The sequence below is a fragment of the Calonectris borealis genome, unplaced genomic scaffold, assembly GCF_964195595.1.
Source record: "Calonectris borealis unplaced genomic scaffold, bCalBor7.hap1.2 HAP1_SCAFFOLD_44, whole genome shotgun sequence".
NCBI lineage: Eukaryota > Metazoa > Chordata > Aves > Procellariiformes > Procellariidae > Calonectris > Calonectris borealis.
The window spans coordinates 603,903-620,116 of NW_027441456.1; the positions used below are offsets into that span (position 1 = coordinate 603,903).

General features: G+C 49.2%; 1 protein-coding gene across 1 annotated transcript in view; it reads left to right on the forward strand.

Annotated features, from left to right (window-relative positions):
• Positions 1–16,214, forward strand: part of LOC142076355 (uncharacterized) — an 801,642-nt gene that overhangs the window by 82,747 nt on the left and 702,681 nt on the right. The gene's annotated exons all lie outside the window — the stretch shown is intronic.

A 16,214-nucleotide genomic window follows, 5' to 3' on the forward strand; every position in this document is an offset into this window, starting at 1 on the left:
GTAAAAAGTCTCTCTCCATCTTTCTTATAAGCCCCCTTTAGGTATTTGTCATGGTGTAACCCCGATGGGCAGCTAAGCACCATACAGCCATTCACTCACTCGCCCCACAATGGGACGGGGGAGAGAATCAGAAGGGTAAAAGTGAGAAAACTAATGGGTTGAGATAAAGACACTTTAATACATAAAGTAAAAGCTGCACACTTCATTCACTACTTCCCATTGGCAGGCAGGTGTTTAACCATCCCCATGCATAATAACTACTTGGGAAGACACATGCCATAACTCTGAATGTGCCTCCCTTTCTTCTTATCCCAGCTTTTATTTCTGAGCATGACATCGTAAGGTATGGAATACCCCTTTGGTCATTTGGGGTCAGCTGTCCCAGCTGTGTCCCCTCCCAAATTCTTGTGCATCCCCAGCCTACTCGCTGGCGGGGCAGTATGAGGAGCAGAAAAGGCCTTGATGGTGTGCAAGCACTGTTCAGCAAGAACTAAAAAATCCCTCTGTTACCAACACTGTTTTCATTGCAAATCCAAAACATAGCCCCACACTAGCGACTATGAAGAAATTTAACTCTGTCCCACTCAAATCCAGTACAGTATTGAAAGGCCGTGATAAGGTGTCCCCAGAGCCTTCTCTTCTCCAGGCTGAACAACCCCAATTCTCTCAACCTTTCTTCATAGGAGAGGTATTCCAGCTCTCAGATCGTTTCCGTGGCCCTCCTCTGGACCCACTCCAACAGGTCCGTGTCTTTCCTGTGCAGGGGGCTCCAGAGCTGGACACAGTGCTCCAGGGGGGGTCTCACAAGAGCAGAGGAGAGGGAGAGAATCACCTCCCTCGACCTGCTGGCCATGCTTCTTTTGATGCAGCCCAGGAAACGGTTGGCCTTCTGGGCTGCGAGCACACATTGCCGGCTCACGTCCAAGTTCTCATCCACCACTATCCTCAAGTCCTTCTCGGCAGGGCTGCTCTCAATCCCTTCATCCCCCACACTGTACTGATAGTGAGGATTGCCCCAACCCAGGGGCACTTGGCCTTCTTGAACTTCATGAGGTTTGCATGGACCAACCCCCCAAGCCTGTTGAGGTCCCTCTGGAGGGCATCCCTTCCCTCCAGCCAATCAACTGCACCACTCAGCTTGGTGTCGTCTGCAATCTTGCTGAGGGTGCACTCAATCCCACTGTCTATGTCGTTGATGAAGATATAAAAGAGTATTGATCCCAGCACGGACCCCTGATGGACATCATTCGTTACTGGCTTCCACTTGGACATTGAGCCATTGACTGTAACGCTTTTGAGAGATGCTATTGATAATGCAGATAGCGCTGCTGATGCCATAGCAGATGCAGATACCATTCCAGATGTAGATACCATTCCAGATGCAGACACCATTGCAAAGGGGGTTGCAGATTCAAATACCACTGCAGAAACCTTTGCATATACCTTTGCAGATGCTCCTACCATTCCTGATAATGTTGCCAATGCAGGTACCAAAGCAAATACCTCTGCAGATCAGATGCCATTTCAGATGCTGATTCCATTGCAGCAACCGCTGCAGATACCATTGCTGATGCAAAGTCAGATGCAAGTACAATGGGAGAAGCAGATGCCATTGCAGATGCAGACATCACTGAAGATGCAGAGGCCATTGCAGATACTCTTACCATTACAAATGCCATTACAGCTGCAGATAGCACTGCAGATGTTGATGCCATTGCAAATGCCATTGCGGATGCAGATACCGTTGCAGATACTGATCCTATTGCAGATATGATAATCTTACACATATCAATGCAGATACAATTACCATTACAGATGCAATCACCAATACCATTACAGATCCCAATACCAGTACAGAGACAGCGGTACCATTACAGATAGTCAAACTGATACCGAGACCATCAGCGGTACAGATACCATTAGAGATAGGGTTGCTTATACTATTTCAGCTAGCGAGAGAATTACTCATGCACATACATTAACCAAATACATGTACACATATGGAAACCATTGCAAGCACCTGTGCAGATACAGGCTCTGGATGGGATGGCGTTAACTTTCCCCATAGCAGCTCTCATAGTGCTGTGCTTTGGTTTTGTGTTTAGAATGGTGCTAATAACACACCAATGTTTTGGCTGCTGCTGAGCAGTGCTCGCACAGCAGCAAGGCTGTCTCTCCAGCCACATGCCTCAAAGGCCGGTAGGCTGGGGGTGGGCAAGAGGCTGGGAGGGGACACAGCCAGAACAGCTGACCCAAACTAACCAAAGGGATTTTCTGTACCATATGACGTCATGCTCAGCATTAAAAGCTAAGAGAAAGGGGACGGGGGCATTCATTATTAAGGCATTTATCTACTGAAACAACCGCTATGCATACTGAGGCCCAGCTTCCCAGGAAGTGCTGGACATGGCCTGCTGATGGGAAGTAGAGAATATTTTTTTTGTTTCCGTTGCTTCCACATGCAGCCTTTGCTTTTCTTTATTAAACTGCCTTTAGCTCAACCCACAAGTTTTCCATCTTAATTTCTCCCCCCTGCCCTGCTGAGGAGGGGGAGTGATGTAGCGGCTTGGTGGGAACTTGGCAACCAGCCAAGGTCAACCCACCCCACTGATGAACAATAGCTAGTTTCTTTGGCAATTGTATAGTTTTTAACAGCTCAGTACTTACTCTCACTGGAAGTTATAAAGCTACGCTGCTTCCATAACTGTCCACTGGTGTGGCATACTTCAAATGCATACCAAGAATCAGTACAAATATTTGCAGTCTTTTCTTTGGACAGCTGGAAAGTCTTTGTTAATGCAATCAATTCTGCTGCTTGTGCACTCAGCTTCAGACTGAGTGGTGAAGCCCTTACTACTTTCTTTTCAGTAGTTTCTGAATAACCTCTAACCGAGTTACCGTTCAGATAATGTGTGGACCCATCTACACGTAGTTCAAGACCTGGATGTGGAAATGGTACATCAGTTAAATATTTTAAAGTCTTTTTGTCTTCACAAGCTGTTACCACACCATTGTGATGTGGAGTTTCTTCCCCAGGAAGAGGGAGTAGACTAGCAGGATTCAGCATGTTACATTGCTTAATTGTTATGTTTTCCACCGGTAAGAGAATCAGCTCATAATGATGTATTCGCTGTGGTGACAGTGCCTGGGTAAGGTGCTGTGACAGCAGCATTTCAATTTCCTTCCCCAAAATTTGAGATCAAAAAACAAGTTATGCCAGGATGGCAACCGGGCCTGCCTGTCCAGCAAGTGAAATCCTATCAATGGAAAAATGACAATAGCCCATATATTTTAATTCCAGTTGGCCCTCAACAACAATTGGTAAAATTTCTAATAGATACAGGAGCACAAATTTCAATATTGACACAACAAGATGCCGAGAAGCTGGATGTACAACCTGGGGGACAAAGAGTTAAAATCACTGGAGTGAACGGAGCAAGTGTTATGTGCCAAACTGCAAAAGTTAATTTTTGGCTCCCGGGCAAGAAGCACATGTTGTCTACTCACTTTGCAGTTAAAGATCACAATGAGAATATTTTCGGTTTTGATGTTTTGAATGGCCGAACCTGGCATCTGCCGGAAGGCAGCCTGTGATCCTTTGCTTCAAATGTCGACCCTAACCCTGATACAAAGCGGAAGGTTTACAGCGCGTTTATGTATGCTGTAGCACTCCGTGCAGCCCCTGCACTCCCTGATTCAAAAACTACCAACGTGCCGCAGTATCCCATTTCTGGTGCTGCACGAGCTGGAATCTCTGAAGTAATAGCAGATTTGCAAAAGTGGCACATTATCTCCAGAAACCACTCCCCCTATAATTCACCGGTTTGGCCAGTCGGAAAACCGGATGGGAGGTGGCATCTAACAATTGACTATCGGTGCTTAAATGCCAACACAGCTCCACTAACGGCTGCAGGACCCAATATTGCACCTTTAACAGCCACACTACAAGCAGCCGCACCCCCATGGATGGCAGCGCTAGATATAAAGGATATGTTCTTTACGGTTCCCTTGCAAGCAAAAGGATAAAGAGAAATTTGCTTTTACTTGGGAAAGTATACAATACCCCACAGGGGTATAAACGTTCACCCACCATTGCTCATGCTGCGCTTGCTGAACTTTTACAAACCGTCTCACTTCCTCAGAATGTGAAACTGTACCACTATATAGATGATATTCTAATTGGAGGAGATTCCCCTGAAGAGGCAGGGGAAGCCCCAGCAACAGTGTGGCAAGCGCTACATAAAGCAGAAGTTGAAATCCCACCTGAGAAATGTCAGGGACCAAGTAAAGAGGTAAAATTTTTAGGTACTTGGTGGATTGCAGGTGGTGCAACAATTCCACCAGACACCCTAAGTAAAATGGAACAATTGCAGATGCCCCAGTCGAGGAAAGAATTACAAGAGCTTATGGGTACTTCAGGGTGCTGGAGGAAACATGCACCTGGATTTTCTATCATTGCTTGGCCACTCTACTCACTTTTATGAAAGGGAAAGCCATGGAAATGGAACCAGAACATGAAGAGGCAGTGAAATCTCTACTACAGGGATTAAAACCACATCAGTCATTGGGACCAGTACAACCCCACGACCCTATGGTAAGGATGGGGTTTTGCTGAACATGGTACTTATTGTAACCTGTTCCAAACTGGCCCTGATGGACTGAAAAGACCTTAGATGTTCAGCTCAACTGCATTGAAAGAGACAGAACAGAGGTATTCCAAGTGGGAAAAGGGACTGTTGTCTTTAGTCCGAGCAGTGAGACAAGCTGAGAAAGTACACCAGGAACAACCTGTTCAAACCAGAGGTCCATTTAACTTACTAGAAGCAATCCTAAAGGGGACTGCTCCCCCAGAAGGAGTTGCACAAAACCCCACAGTCAGAAAATGGTATGCCTACTTAACAGGAATTACAGAAGAAATGAAATTAACCGAAGGACATACTAAAGCTCCCAAGTTACAGATGCCTATAAACACAGACCCATTAGTGTTGCAACAACCTTTTAAACCCTCACCAATTTTAAATGCACCTCCCCTCACCGAGAGAACACCAGCAGAAGACATTTGGTTTACTGATGCCTCAGCAAGAAGAATAGATGGCAAATGGCAATACAAGGCTGCTGCATTAAACATTAAACACAACACTGGCAAGCAAATTATAGAAGAAGGTGAAGGTAGTGCACAAATAGGAGAATTAAGGGCAGTTGTTCTAGCAGCACAAAACGGAGCCAAAGTTATCTATGTCGACTCCTACGCTGTGTGGGCAGGTGCCACACAATGGCTTTGTCAACGGGAAGCCGCGAACTGGGAAGTAAACAGATCTCCAGTTTGGAGAACTCAAGGTTGGCAACTATTATTAAATATAGCCGGGAAAACTCCATTCAAGATGGGATGGGTGAAAGCTCACGCCAAAAATAATAAGCCAGCCACAAACTGGAATCAAAAGGTAGATGAATTGGCAAAGATTAGAAAGATTAAAAATAGGAGATTCCTTAAATTCTGAGTGGTGGAAGAGATTGCCCAGAGATGCTGTGGATGCCCCATCCCTGGAAGCAATCAAGGTCAGGCTGGATGGGGCTTTGAGCAACCTGATCTAGTGGAAGATGTCCCTGCCCATGGCAGGGGGGTTGGACTAGATGGTCCTTAAAGGTCCCTTCCAAACCAAATCATTCTATGATTCTATGACCTGGGGGCATCTGTGGAGGCTGGTGGGGCATTTGTTTGGCCAACGGAAATGGCAGCAGATGCCCACATTTAGGACGTCAGAACCTGTCCCTGTCTGTTATTTTTTGGGCAGCCTGTGCAGGGATACCTCTGATCAAATGGTGTCATGTACCACAGCGAGACCTGAGTTTCTGTCTCTCTTTCCCATCAGCTGGGTTTACTAGATCCCCACTGACTAGAATGACGGTGGTCTCATGAACATCCCCACGTGGCCTGATCAAATTCAGGACAGTTACTTGATTTACTGGCAAAATACAGGCCTGTAATTCTACGTGAGATGCCAAGGTTCACAAAAACCTACATGCGGCTGGCAGGTACAGCACAGGAAAGCCATCCACATTCAGAGTGAGAGTGTGTCAGACACCCCAGACAGCACTGCAGACAGACTGGGTGCCTTTGTGCAAGCCACTGATTGCTACCACTGCAGTGCCGCAAGGTCTGTCCCTTCTCTGTCCAGTAGATAGAGGGCAGTCCAGGAATACAAGGCGCATCACGCTGGGGTCTCCACTCATGTGCCTACGCTCTCAAACTGCTGCTATTTTCTCTCCCCCATCCTTTACTCACCCACTTGAAAATACAGTCAAGGAACAGACCAACAATTTTCACAGTGTCCCTGTCAGCAGCACCTTGTCGCTCCTGGAGATGGGCTTCACCTCCACCAAAGACCCGCAGGGGCAGCAGAGACACCACTGACAGCAAACCCGTTTCTTTCCAGGGCTGCACTTCCCAGCCCTGTTTCTCTCTGTCCTTGGGGACAGCAGGGTTTGCTCACTCTCTTGGTGTCCCATTTCATCTTTGTGTTTCCATCTGCCGACCACGCCGTCATGTCTCTGCTCTGAAGCAAAGCCTTTGCACGCTCCGGGACTTGGACACGTCGTAGCAGGTTTCCCAAAAACAAGGCAGAATTGGCCTGGAGCCACGCCTGAGGTGCTGCAGCCCAAACGTGCCCTGATGCCCTCAGCCAGGGGCACAGCCAGGATGATCTGGAGCCTGTGCTTTTTGACATCGATGGAGTAACTGCCACGGCATGGTGGGACAAGTCACACAGCTTGGGGTGCTGCAGTGGATGGATACAGGCTTTTCAGGAGAGACTGGCTGGAAGGATCCAGAGTGGGGTTCCTTCAAAGCGAAGAAGCTGCTTGGATGTATGGAGCTCCTCTATTGGGCGGGTGACAATTTGGGTGAGCCCTTGTGGGTGAGGGTCAGAGAAGAGGCCAGTAAACGTGGCATCGTGGTGTGACATAACCTGCAGTCAGGGTAAGGAAGCAGGCATAGTCTTTTCTAAGCGCACCAAGGAAGTCTCTGGATGTATAGGCCTGGGTCTCACTGGGGACTTTAATGACCCTGGCATTTTCTGGAAGGGGAACAACAGCAGCATGCAAACAGCCCAGGCACTTTCTTGAAGTGTTTTGGGACAACTTCCTAGCACAGCTGCCAGATGGGCCAAAGAAGGTAATGCAAACCTGGATCTGATACTTGCAAGCAAGGCAGAGCTGGCCAGGGATGTCAAGGTCGGTGTAAGCCTTGGCTGTTGCGACCCTGAAATAATGAGGTCCCAGCTCTCGAGGAGAGTGAGTAAGGAAAGCAGAAGACTGCAGGCGCTGGACATCAGAGGAGCAGACTATGGCCTATTCTGGGGAGTTTTAGTGGGAATCTCATGGTCAGCAGCACTGAAGGGCAGCAGAGCTCAGTACAGCTGGTCTTCAAGGACAGCATCCTCCAAGCACAGCAATGGTCCATATCAAAACTCAGCTGAAACTTGAAAATGAATTCAAGGGCACCATAACGAGCTGTTACTCCTTCAGGAACAGTTCAAAAAGAAGCAACTATAACATGGGATCACTGCTAAATTTAGTAGGAGTAGGTATAGACAGAGATGAGATATTCTGTGCACTCTTTATCTCAGTTTTCATCACAAGCTTTCCCAGACCTTTGTGCCTCAAGGCAGGACTCTGGAGGAGAACAGCAGTCAGCAGTGGATGGGAATCAAATCAGGGGCTACTGGAGCAAAGCCAAGCCTTACCAGTCCGTGGGGCGAGAGCGGCTGCATCCAAGGGTGCTGAAAAAGCCAGACAATGTCCCAGTGAGGCCACTCTGCATCATCTTTCAAAGGTTATCGTCACAGGCCCACAGGGAGGAAGTGAGATCCTCTTTCTGGTCCTGGAATTGGCTGGCCAAACCATCCACAGCTGGTGCCTCCATGTCTGTCCAGCTCTTTAGCACCAGGGTGTTGGCATATGTTAAGCGGCTATCAATCGCCATCCACCTGGTTTGCATTTATCTCAAAGGCAGCCTTGACCTCTCCTAAGTCAATATTCCTCAGTTATGACGGTGCATACAATTCATCAATTCTTTTCAAAATAACTTCAGAATACAAGTAACATCTCAGCTTATTTAAGTATGATAAATAATTCAACACTGCGTAACTTAGCTATCTAGTAAATAACACACAAAGCAGAAGCAGTCAAAATGAAAATCTTCCAGGTGACTGCCTGCTCTTTGGGCAATTTCCAAAGCAAATATTCAAGTCAGTCACCTTAAATCTTTTCACACCCGATCCACAACAGAGCTCTTATTTATAGTTAGTGTCCCGTAAAGATATAACCATATCCATAACCCTTAAAAAGGACATACAATGTCAATGAAGAAGCTGAGCCATTTACAGTTCTCCTGAACCACTTATCAGTGTATTTTTATTTCTCTGAAGCCATGACAGGAGTCTCTATCATCATGGGAACAAAACCAGTGACACATTGGTTTCACTGAAACTCAGGCAAACCTCCCACTGACTTCAAAACCTAAACCAGATCTTCACCACCAGCCTTTGATTCCCAGCTTGTGTTTCATAAAAATAAATTATCCTCACATCCTCATAGACAGAGGACTAAAATAAAGCACTATTTTACTTTCAGTAACGGTGATTGGGAAGCACAGCGTGGTAGCTTGAATTACTGTGGCACATAACAAAGAGAGGATGAGTTTACAGGGGAACGTGCCAGCCTTATGAAGTATTCATGGATCCGGTGTGTGCTGCATCTCCTGATTGAGACCTTACTCACCCTGTCTCCTCCCAGTTCTAGCTCACACCACCAGTAAAAATGCTGGTCTTCTCAAGATGCAGAAATAAATAAATATCTGTCCTGTTGTCTATCTCTTCTGATAGTTGTGGGCGTCTACCGGGAGGCAAAACAGGGGTGCCTGAGTGTCCTGGTTCCGGCTGGGACAGAGTTAACCTTCTTCCCAGTAGCTTGGCGGGTGTGCTGTGTTTTGGGTTTGGTGTGAAAGGAGCGTTGATGGCCCATTGATGCTTTGGCTGTTGCTGGGTGGTGCTTGCACTGGGGGGAGCACAGCCAGAGTGGTGGACCCAGCTGGCCAATGGGGTATTCTATACCATGTGACATCATGCTCAGTATAAAAACCAGGTGTGTGGGGGGGCTCGCCCCCTCGTTCGTGACACGTGGTTGGCGGTCGGTGAGCAGTTGCATTGTGCATCGCCTGCTTTGTATATTCTGTTATTGTTGTTGTTCTCAGTGTTATTCTTACTGTTCTACTTCGTTTTATTTCAATTATTAAACTGTTTTTATCTCAACCCAGGAGTTTTCCTACTTGTGCCCTCCCAATTCTCTCCCCCATCCCACTGGAGGACTGGGGGGGAGGTGAGCGAGTGGCTGCATGTGGTTTATTTGCTGACGACAGTCCTTTTCGGCGCCCAACATTGGGCAGCGAAGGGTTGAGATAACAACAGATTAATTAGAGCATATTAAGGAATTTATATCTGGTAACATATTAATTTGTTCTGCACCATGCTCTTGTTTTTACTGTACCTGTTAAAGATTGGAGTTGGGTTTTGTAGTCTGCTGTGCTCTGCAGTGATTAATGATGTTTTGCCTGGGAGATTTGTTACTAAAACGCTGGCATTGGGGGTTATTTGGTATTTGGGATTTGTAATGAAGCTGTTACTATATTTCAGGTACCACCTCATGGAGACCGTTAGCAATTATACCTTTTCCTCTGAGAGATTTTTTATGGAGGAAGTAGAGAATGGCACCCTCACTACCTTCCTCTATGATGTCGTCTCCTTTGTTAAAATAACTTGTCAGTACCTTGAACATCCCTGGGTAGTTAAGGTACATCTATTGGTACTCCTTGGGAATATTGTTGTGGTTTTATCCAAGGTTAGTAAGCAATTTAAGAATGTCATCCAGAGATCTGCCCCAAGGTTGGATAGTTATGAGTGGCAGGGCGAGTGGGATAGCATGGGCAAATGCCTGGGACGGTGGGCACCCCCAGTGTTCTGGAACTTCACCCCTGAGCAAGTGCAGAATGCTGAAAAATTAGTAGAATATTTGGAAGAAGTATGCTGTCACCCTGGCCATCCTAGGGAGACACAAATCACTACAATGTGCTGGGACCTGGCCCATGCCTACCGAGCCCTGTTTAACACCACTCAGAACCTCCAAGAGGAAGAAAAGGTCGCTGCAGCTGATGACAAAGCAACAGGCCCTGCGTCTCTACCACACCCCCCACGGCAAGCACAGCAGCCCCCCCACCCGCCACAGCAGGCATGGCGGCTACTCCACCCCCTGCGATAGAGAACCAACCTGTGCCGGTATCAGTCGCCCCTATACAAAAAAGAAAATGCACAAGAAAATCAGCTCGTTTAGTAAGGGATGAAGATGAACCAGGGCCATCACGAGAACAGGAGGAGGAGGAGGCAGAACCCATAAATGAGATGGTGACCACCCAATCCCTATCCCTGGGTGAGCTGCAAGATATGCAAAAAGACTTCAGCCGTCGTCCAGGCGAGCACATTGTCACCTGGCTGCTCCGATGCTGGGATAACGGGGCCAGTAGCCTGGAATTAGAGGGTAGGGGAGCCAAGCAGCTGGGATCCCTTTCTAGGGAAGGGGGCATTGACAAAGCAATTGGACAAGGGGCACAAGTCCTCAGCCTCTGGAGGCGAATCCTCTCAGGTGTGAAGGAAAGGTATCCCTTCAAGGAAGATGTTATATGCCACCCAGGCAAATGGACCACCATGGAGAGAGGTATCCAGTACCTGAGGGAATTAGCCGTGCTGGAGGTGATTTATGATGACCTGAACAACAAGCAGTTATCCAAAGACCCAGATGAAGTCAAATGCACCCGACCCATGTGGCGGAAGTTTGCACGGAGGGCACCAGCGTCACGTGCCAACTCATTGGCAATAATGACTTGGAGAGATGGAGAGGAACAAACAGTGGATGAACTGGCTGGCCAACTCCGGCAATATGAAGAAAGTCTCTCTCCCTCCCTACGGGCCTGTGTCTCTGCTGTGGAGAAACTGTCTCAGGAGGTCCAGCAACTCAAAGAGGATATGTCCTGCTCCCCACCTGCACGGGCCAGTGTCTCAGCCATTAGGAGCAAGCGTCCCTCTGCTCAAGAGAGGACACATCGTGGGTACACACCCCGGGGCACCCTGTGATTTTACCTGCGTGACCACAGAGAGGACATGAGGCAGTGGGATGGAAAATCTGCCTCAGCCTTACAGGCACGCGTACATGAGTTGCAAGGAAAAACAACCACAAAAGGGGGTTCTTCCAGGAAAACTGCTGCCCCAGTCTCCAGCAAGAGGTTCCCCAGACAGGGTAGAAGGACTGATTCCACTTCCGACCTTAACAAAGGGACTTCTGATTCACACTTACAAGAAGTGGATAGTGAATATGATGACCAGGACTAGAGGGGCCCTGCCTCCAGCCAGGTGGAGGAAAGGGACAACCGGGTTTACTGGACTGTGTGGATTCAATGCCCTGGCACGTCAGACCCACAGGAGTATAAGGCTCTCGTAGACACCGGTGCACAGTGTACCCTGATGCCATCAGGCTATAAAGGGGCAGAACCCATTTGTATTTCTGGAGTGACAGGGGGATCCCAAGAGGTAACTGTATTGGAGGCCGAAGTGAGCCTGACCGGGAATGAGTGGCAGAAGCACCCCATTGTGACTGGCCCAGGGGCTCCGTGCATCCTTGTCATAGACTACCTCAAGAGGGTATTTCAAGGATCCAAAAGTGTACCGGTGCGCTTTTGGTATAGCTGCCCTGGAGACGGAGGAAATTAAACAGCTGTCCACCTTGCCCGGTCTCTCGTAGGATCCTTCTGTTGTGGGGTTGTTGAAGGCCAAAGAACAAGTACCAATCGCTACCACAACAGTGCACCGGCAGCAATACCGCACCAACCGAGACTCTCTGATCCCCATCCATGAGCTGATTCATCGACTGGAGAGCCAAGGAGTGATCAGCAAGACTCGCTCACCCTTCAACAGTCCCATATGGCCAGTGCGAAAGTCCAATGGAGAGTGGAGACTAACAGTAGACTACCGTGGCCTGAACGAAGTCACGCCGCCACTGAGTGCTGCCGTGCCGGACATGCTGGAACTTCAATACGAACTGGAATCAAAGGCAGCCAAGTGGTACGCCACCATTGACATTGCTAATGCCGCCTTCTCCATCCCTTTGGTGGCAGAGTGCAGGCCACACTTTGCTTTCACTTGGAGGGGCGTCCAGTACACCTGGAACCGACTGCCCCAGGGGTGGAAACACAGCCCTACCATTTGCCATGGACTGATCCACACCGCACTGGAACAGGGTGAGGCTCCAGAACACCTGCAATACATTGATGACATCATCGTGTGGGGCAGCACAGCAGAAGAAGTTTTTGAGAAAGGGGAGAGAATAGTCCAAATCCTTCTGAAGGCCGGCTTTGCCATAAAACGAAGTAAGGTCAAGGGACCTGCACAGGAGATCCAGTTCTTAGGAATAAAATGGCAAGATGGACGTCATCAGATCCCAATGGATGTGATCAATAAAATAACAGCCATGTCCCCACCAACTAGCAGAAAGGAAACACAAGCTTTCTTAGGCGTTGTGGGCTTTTGGAGAATGCATATTCCAGATTACAGTCAGATCGTAAGCCCTCTCTATCACGTGACCAGGAAGAAGAACGACTTCAGATGGGGCCCTGAGCAACGACAAGCCTTTGAACAAATTAAACAGGAGATAGTTCAGGCAGTAGCCCTTGGGCCAGGCCGGGCAGGACAAGATGTAAAGAATGTGCTCTACACCGCAGCCGGCGAGAATGGTCCTACTTGGAGCCTCTGGCAGAAAGCACCAGGGGAGACTCGAGGTTGACCCTTAGGGTTTTGGAGTCGGGGATACAGAGGATCCGAGGCCCACTATACTCCAACTGGGAAGGAGATATTGGCAGCATATGAAGGGGTTCGAGCTGCTTCGGAAGTGGTTGGTACCGAAGCACAGCTCCTCCTGGCACCCCGACTGCCGGTGCTGGGCTGGATGTTCAAAGGGAAGGTCCCCTCTACACATCATGCAACCGATGCTACGTGGAGTAAGTGGGTCGCACTGATCACACAACGGGCCCGAATAGGAAACCCCAGTCGCCCAGGAATCTTGGAAGTGATCACGAACTGGCTAGAAGGCAAAGATTTTGGAATATCCCCAGAGGAGGAGGTGATGCGTGCTGAAGAGGCCCCACTGTATAACAAACTACCAGAAAACGAGAAGCAATATGCCCTGTTCACGGATGGGTCCTGTCGCCTTGTGGGAAAGCATCAGAGATGGAAGGCTGCGGTATGGAGTCCCATACGCCAAGTTGCAGAAACTGCTGAAGGAGAAGGTGAATCAAGCCAGTTTGCAGAGGTGAAAGCCATCCAGCTGGCCTTGAACATTGCTGAACGAGAAAAATGGCCAGTACTCTATCTCTATACTGCCTCATGGATGGTGGCAAATGCCCTGTGGGGGTGGTTGCAGCAGTGGAAGCAGAACAACTGGCAGCGCAGACGTAAACCCATCTGGGCTGCCGCACTGTGGCAAGATATTGCTGCCCGAGTAGAGAACCTGGTTGTAAAAGTACGTCACGTAGATGCTCATGTACCCAAGAGTCAGGCCACTGAAGAACATCAAAACAATCAGCAGGTGGACCAGGCTGCTATGATCGAAGTAGCTCAGATAGATCTGGACTGGCAACATAAGGGTGAATTATTTATAGCTCGGTGGGCCCACGACACTTCAGGCCATCAAGGAAGAGACGCAACATATAGATGGGCTCGTGATCAAGGTGTGCACTTGACCATGGACACTATCGCACAGGTTACCCATGAATGTGAAACATGCGCTGCAATCAAGCAAGCCAAGCGAGTAAAGCCTCTTTGGTATGGAGGACGATGGTTGAAATATAAATATGGGGAGGCCTGGCACATTGATTATATCACACTCCCACAAACCCGACAAGGCAAGTGCTATGCTCTCACCGTGGTGGAAGTAACCACAGGATGGCTGGAATCACATCCCGTGCCCCATGCCATTGCCTGGAACACCGTCCTGAGCCTTGAAAAGCAAGTCCTATGGCGACATTGCACCCCAGAAAGAATTGAGTCAGACAACGGGACTCACTTCCGAAACACCCTCATAGACACCTGGGCCAAAGAGCACGGCATTGAGGGGGTCTATCACATCCCCTACCATGCACCAGCCTCCGGGAAAATCGAACGATACAACGGGCTGTTAAAGACAACACTGAGGGCAACGGGTGGTGGGACATTCAAGCATTAGGACACTCATTTAGCAAAAGCCACCTGGTTAGTCAACACTAGGGGATCTGTCACTCGAGCTGGCCCTGCCCAATCCAAACTCTTACGTACTGTAGAGGGGGATAAAGTCCCTGTCGTGCATTATGAGAAATATGCTGGGGAAGACAGTCTGGGTTACTCCTGCCTCTGGCAAGGGAAAACCCATTCGTGGGATTGCTTTTGCTCAAGGACCTGGGTGCGCTTGGTGGGTGATGCGAAAGGATGGGGAAGTCCGGTGTGTACCTCAAGGGGATTTGATTTTGGGTGAAAATAGCCCATGAACTGAATTGTATGATGTTAGTTACTATATAATACTGTATGTCATCACTTCTATGGTTACTCTATGCCATATTAACAGTATTACAGTAAGAATCACCCAGGTTAATGTAGGATGAACTCTGATGAAACCGAGCAAAGTGCAACGATGATAGAACCGGACGAGCGCCCAGAACTGGCCTCAGCATGCAAGAGCCCAACACCACACACCATCTCTCCTGCCCTGAAAGACTGTTATGGCAGATGGAACCCGAAGTCATGGACTAAATGAACTCAATGGACATTTTAGAGGGATGGCCCGTGGACTAAGGGAATGATATCTCTGTGTGTGTATATATCAAAAGGCAGGAAAAGTGGTGATGACTAATTGGAATGTATTGGAAAATGTGAGACCTGGGCATGATGTAGATGGTACAGAATAAGGGGTGGATATTGTCCTGGTTCCAGCTGGGACAGAGTTAACCTTCTTCCCAGTAGCTTGGGGGTGTGCTGTGTTTTGGGTTCGGTGTGAAAGGAGCGTTGATGGCCCATTGATGCTTTGGCTGTTGCTGGGTGGTGCTTGCACTGGGGGGAGCACAGCCAGGGTGGTGGACCCAGCTGGCCAAGGGGGTATTCTATACCATGTGACATCATGCTCAGTATAAAAACCAGGTGGGGGGGGGGGCTCGCTCCCCGTTCGTGACACGCGGTCGGCGAGCAGTTGCATTGTGCATCGCCTGCTTTGTATATTCTGTTACTGTTGTTGTTCTCATTACTATTATTACTGTTCTACGCCCCGCAGACTCCCCCCGATTGGGACTCTCGTGAAGCACCAAGCTTGCTGAATGGGTTCCTTGTGCCACAGGCCCTGGGCTTATCAGAGATGCTGTGGGGACAAACATCCTTCCTCTTGCCAGGGGAGCTCTGTCCCCACAATTAGAGCCGCGTGGCTGCCTAGGGACAAGCACCCGCTTCATCGTGTCCCTCTGGACAGCCACATCCTGCTCAGAGACAATGCTGGCCTGGGTCGAGGACGAGGGCATTGAAGGGACACTCCATGGGGACAGGGGCCTTTGGTGAGCTGTGGCCAAGTCCCGGGCAGGGGCAGGGCAGGAGCCAGAGCCTTGTTGGGGACGGGGTCACTGGGACCCACTGTCTGGGGGCAACTCTGCAGAGTGGGAGCCGTGTTGTCTGGGAGGGCACAGTGGCCCCAGGCAGCGGCAGGGTGGGGGCCAGGGCAGGGGATATTCTGCTCTGTTCTGTGCTCTGGGGAGGCCGTGGCTGGGACTGGACCAGTTTGGGGCCTGCAGTGCAAGGGAAATGGGGTGGCCTGGAGCTGGGCACTGTGACCACCCCAGCACTTCCTGCAAGCCGAGCCCTTGTCTCCCGGTGCCCAACATTCACCAGTGCTCCCCATTGCCTCCACGGACTGAAGATCCCAGTCACCCAGCTGTCCCCATTGCCCATTCCCCAAGTTGTCCTCCTACGTCCCAGTGTTCCCTAATCCCAGGGTCCCAGGGGTCAGTCCCAGCCCCCCATTTACCCAAGGGGCTGGAGAAGGGCCAGAGACAATTCTGCTTAGAAACCTTTGGTTTGAGGCTGGCGTCATCTCTGGGGGAGTCC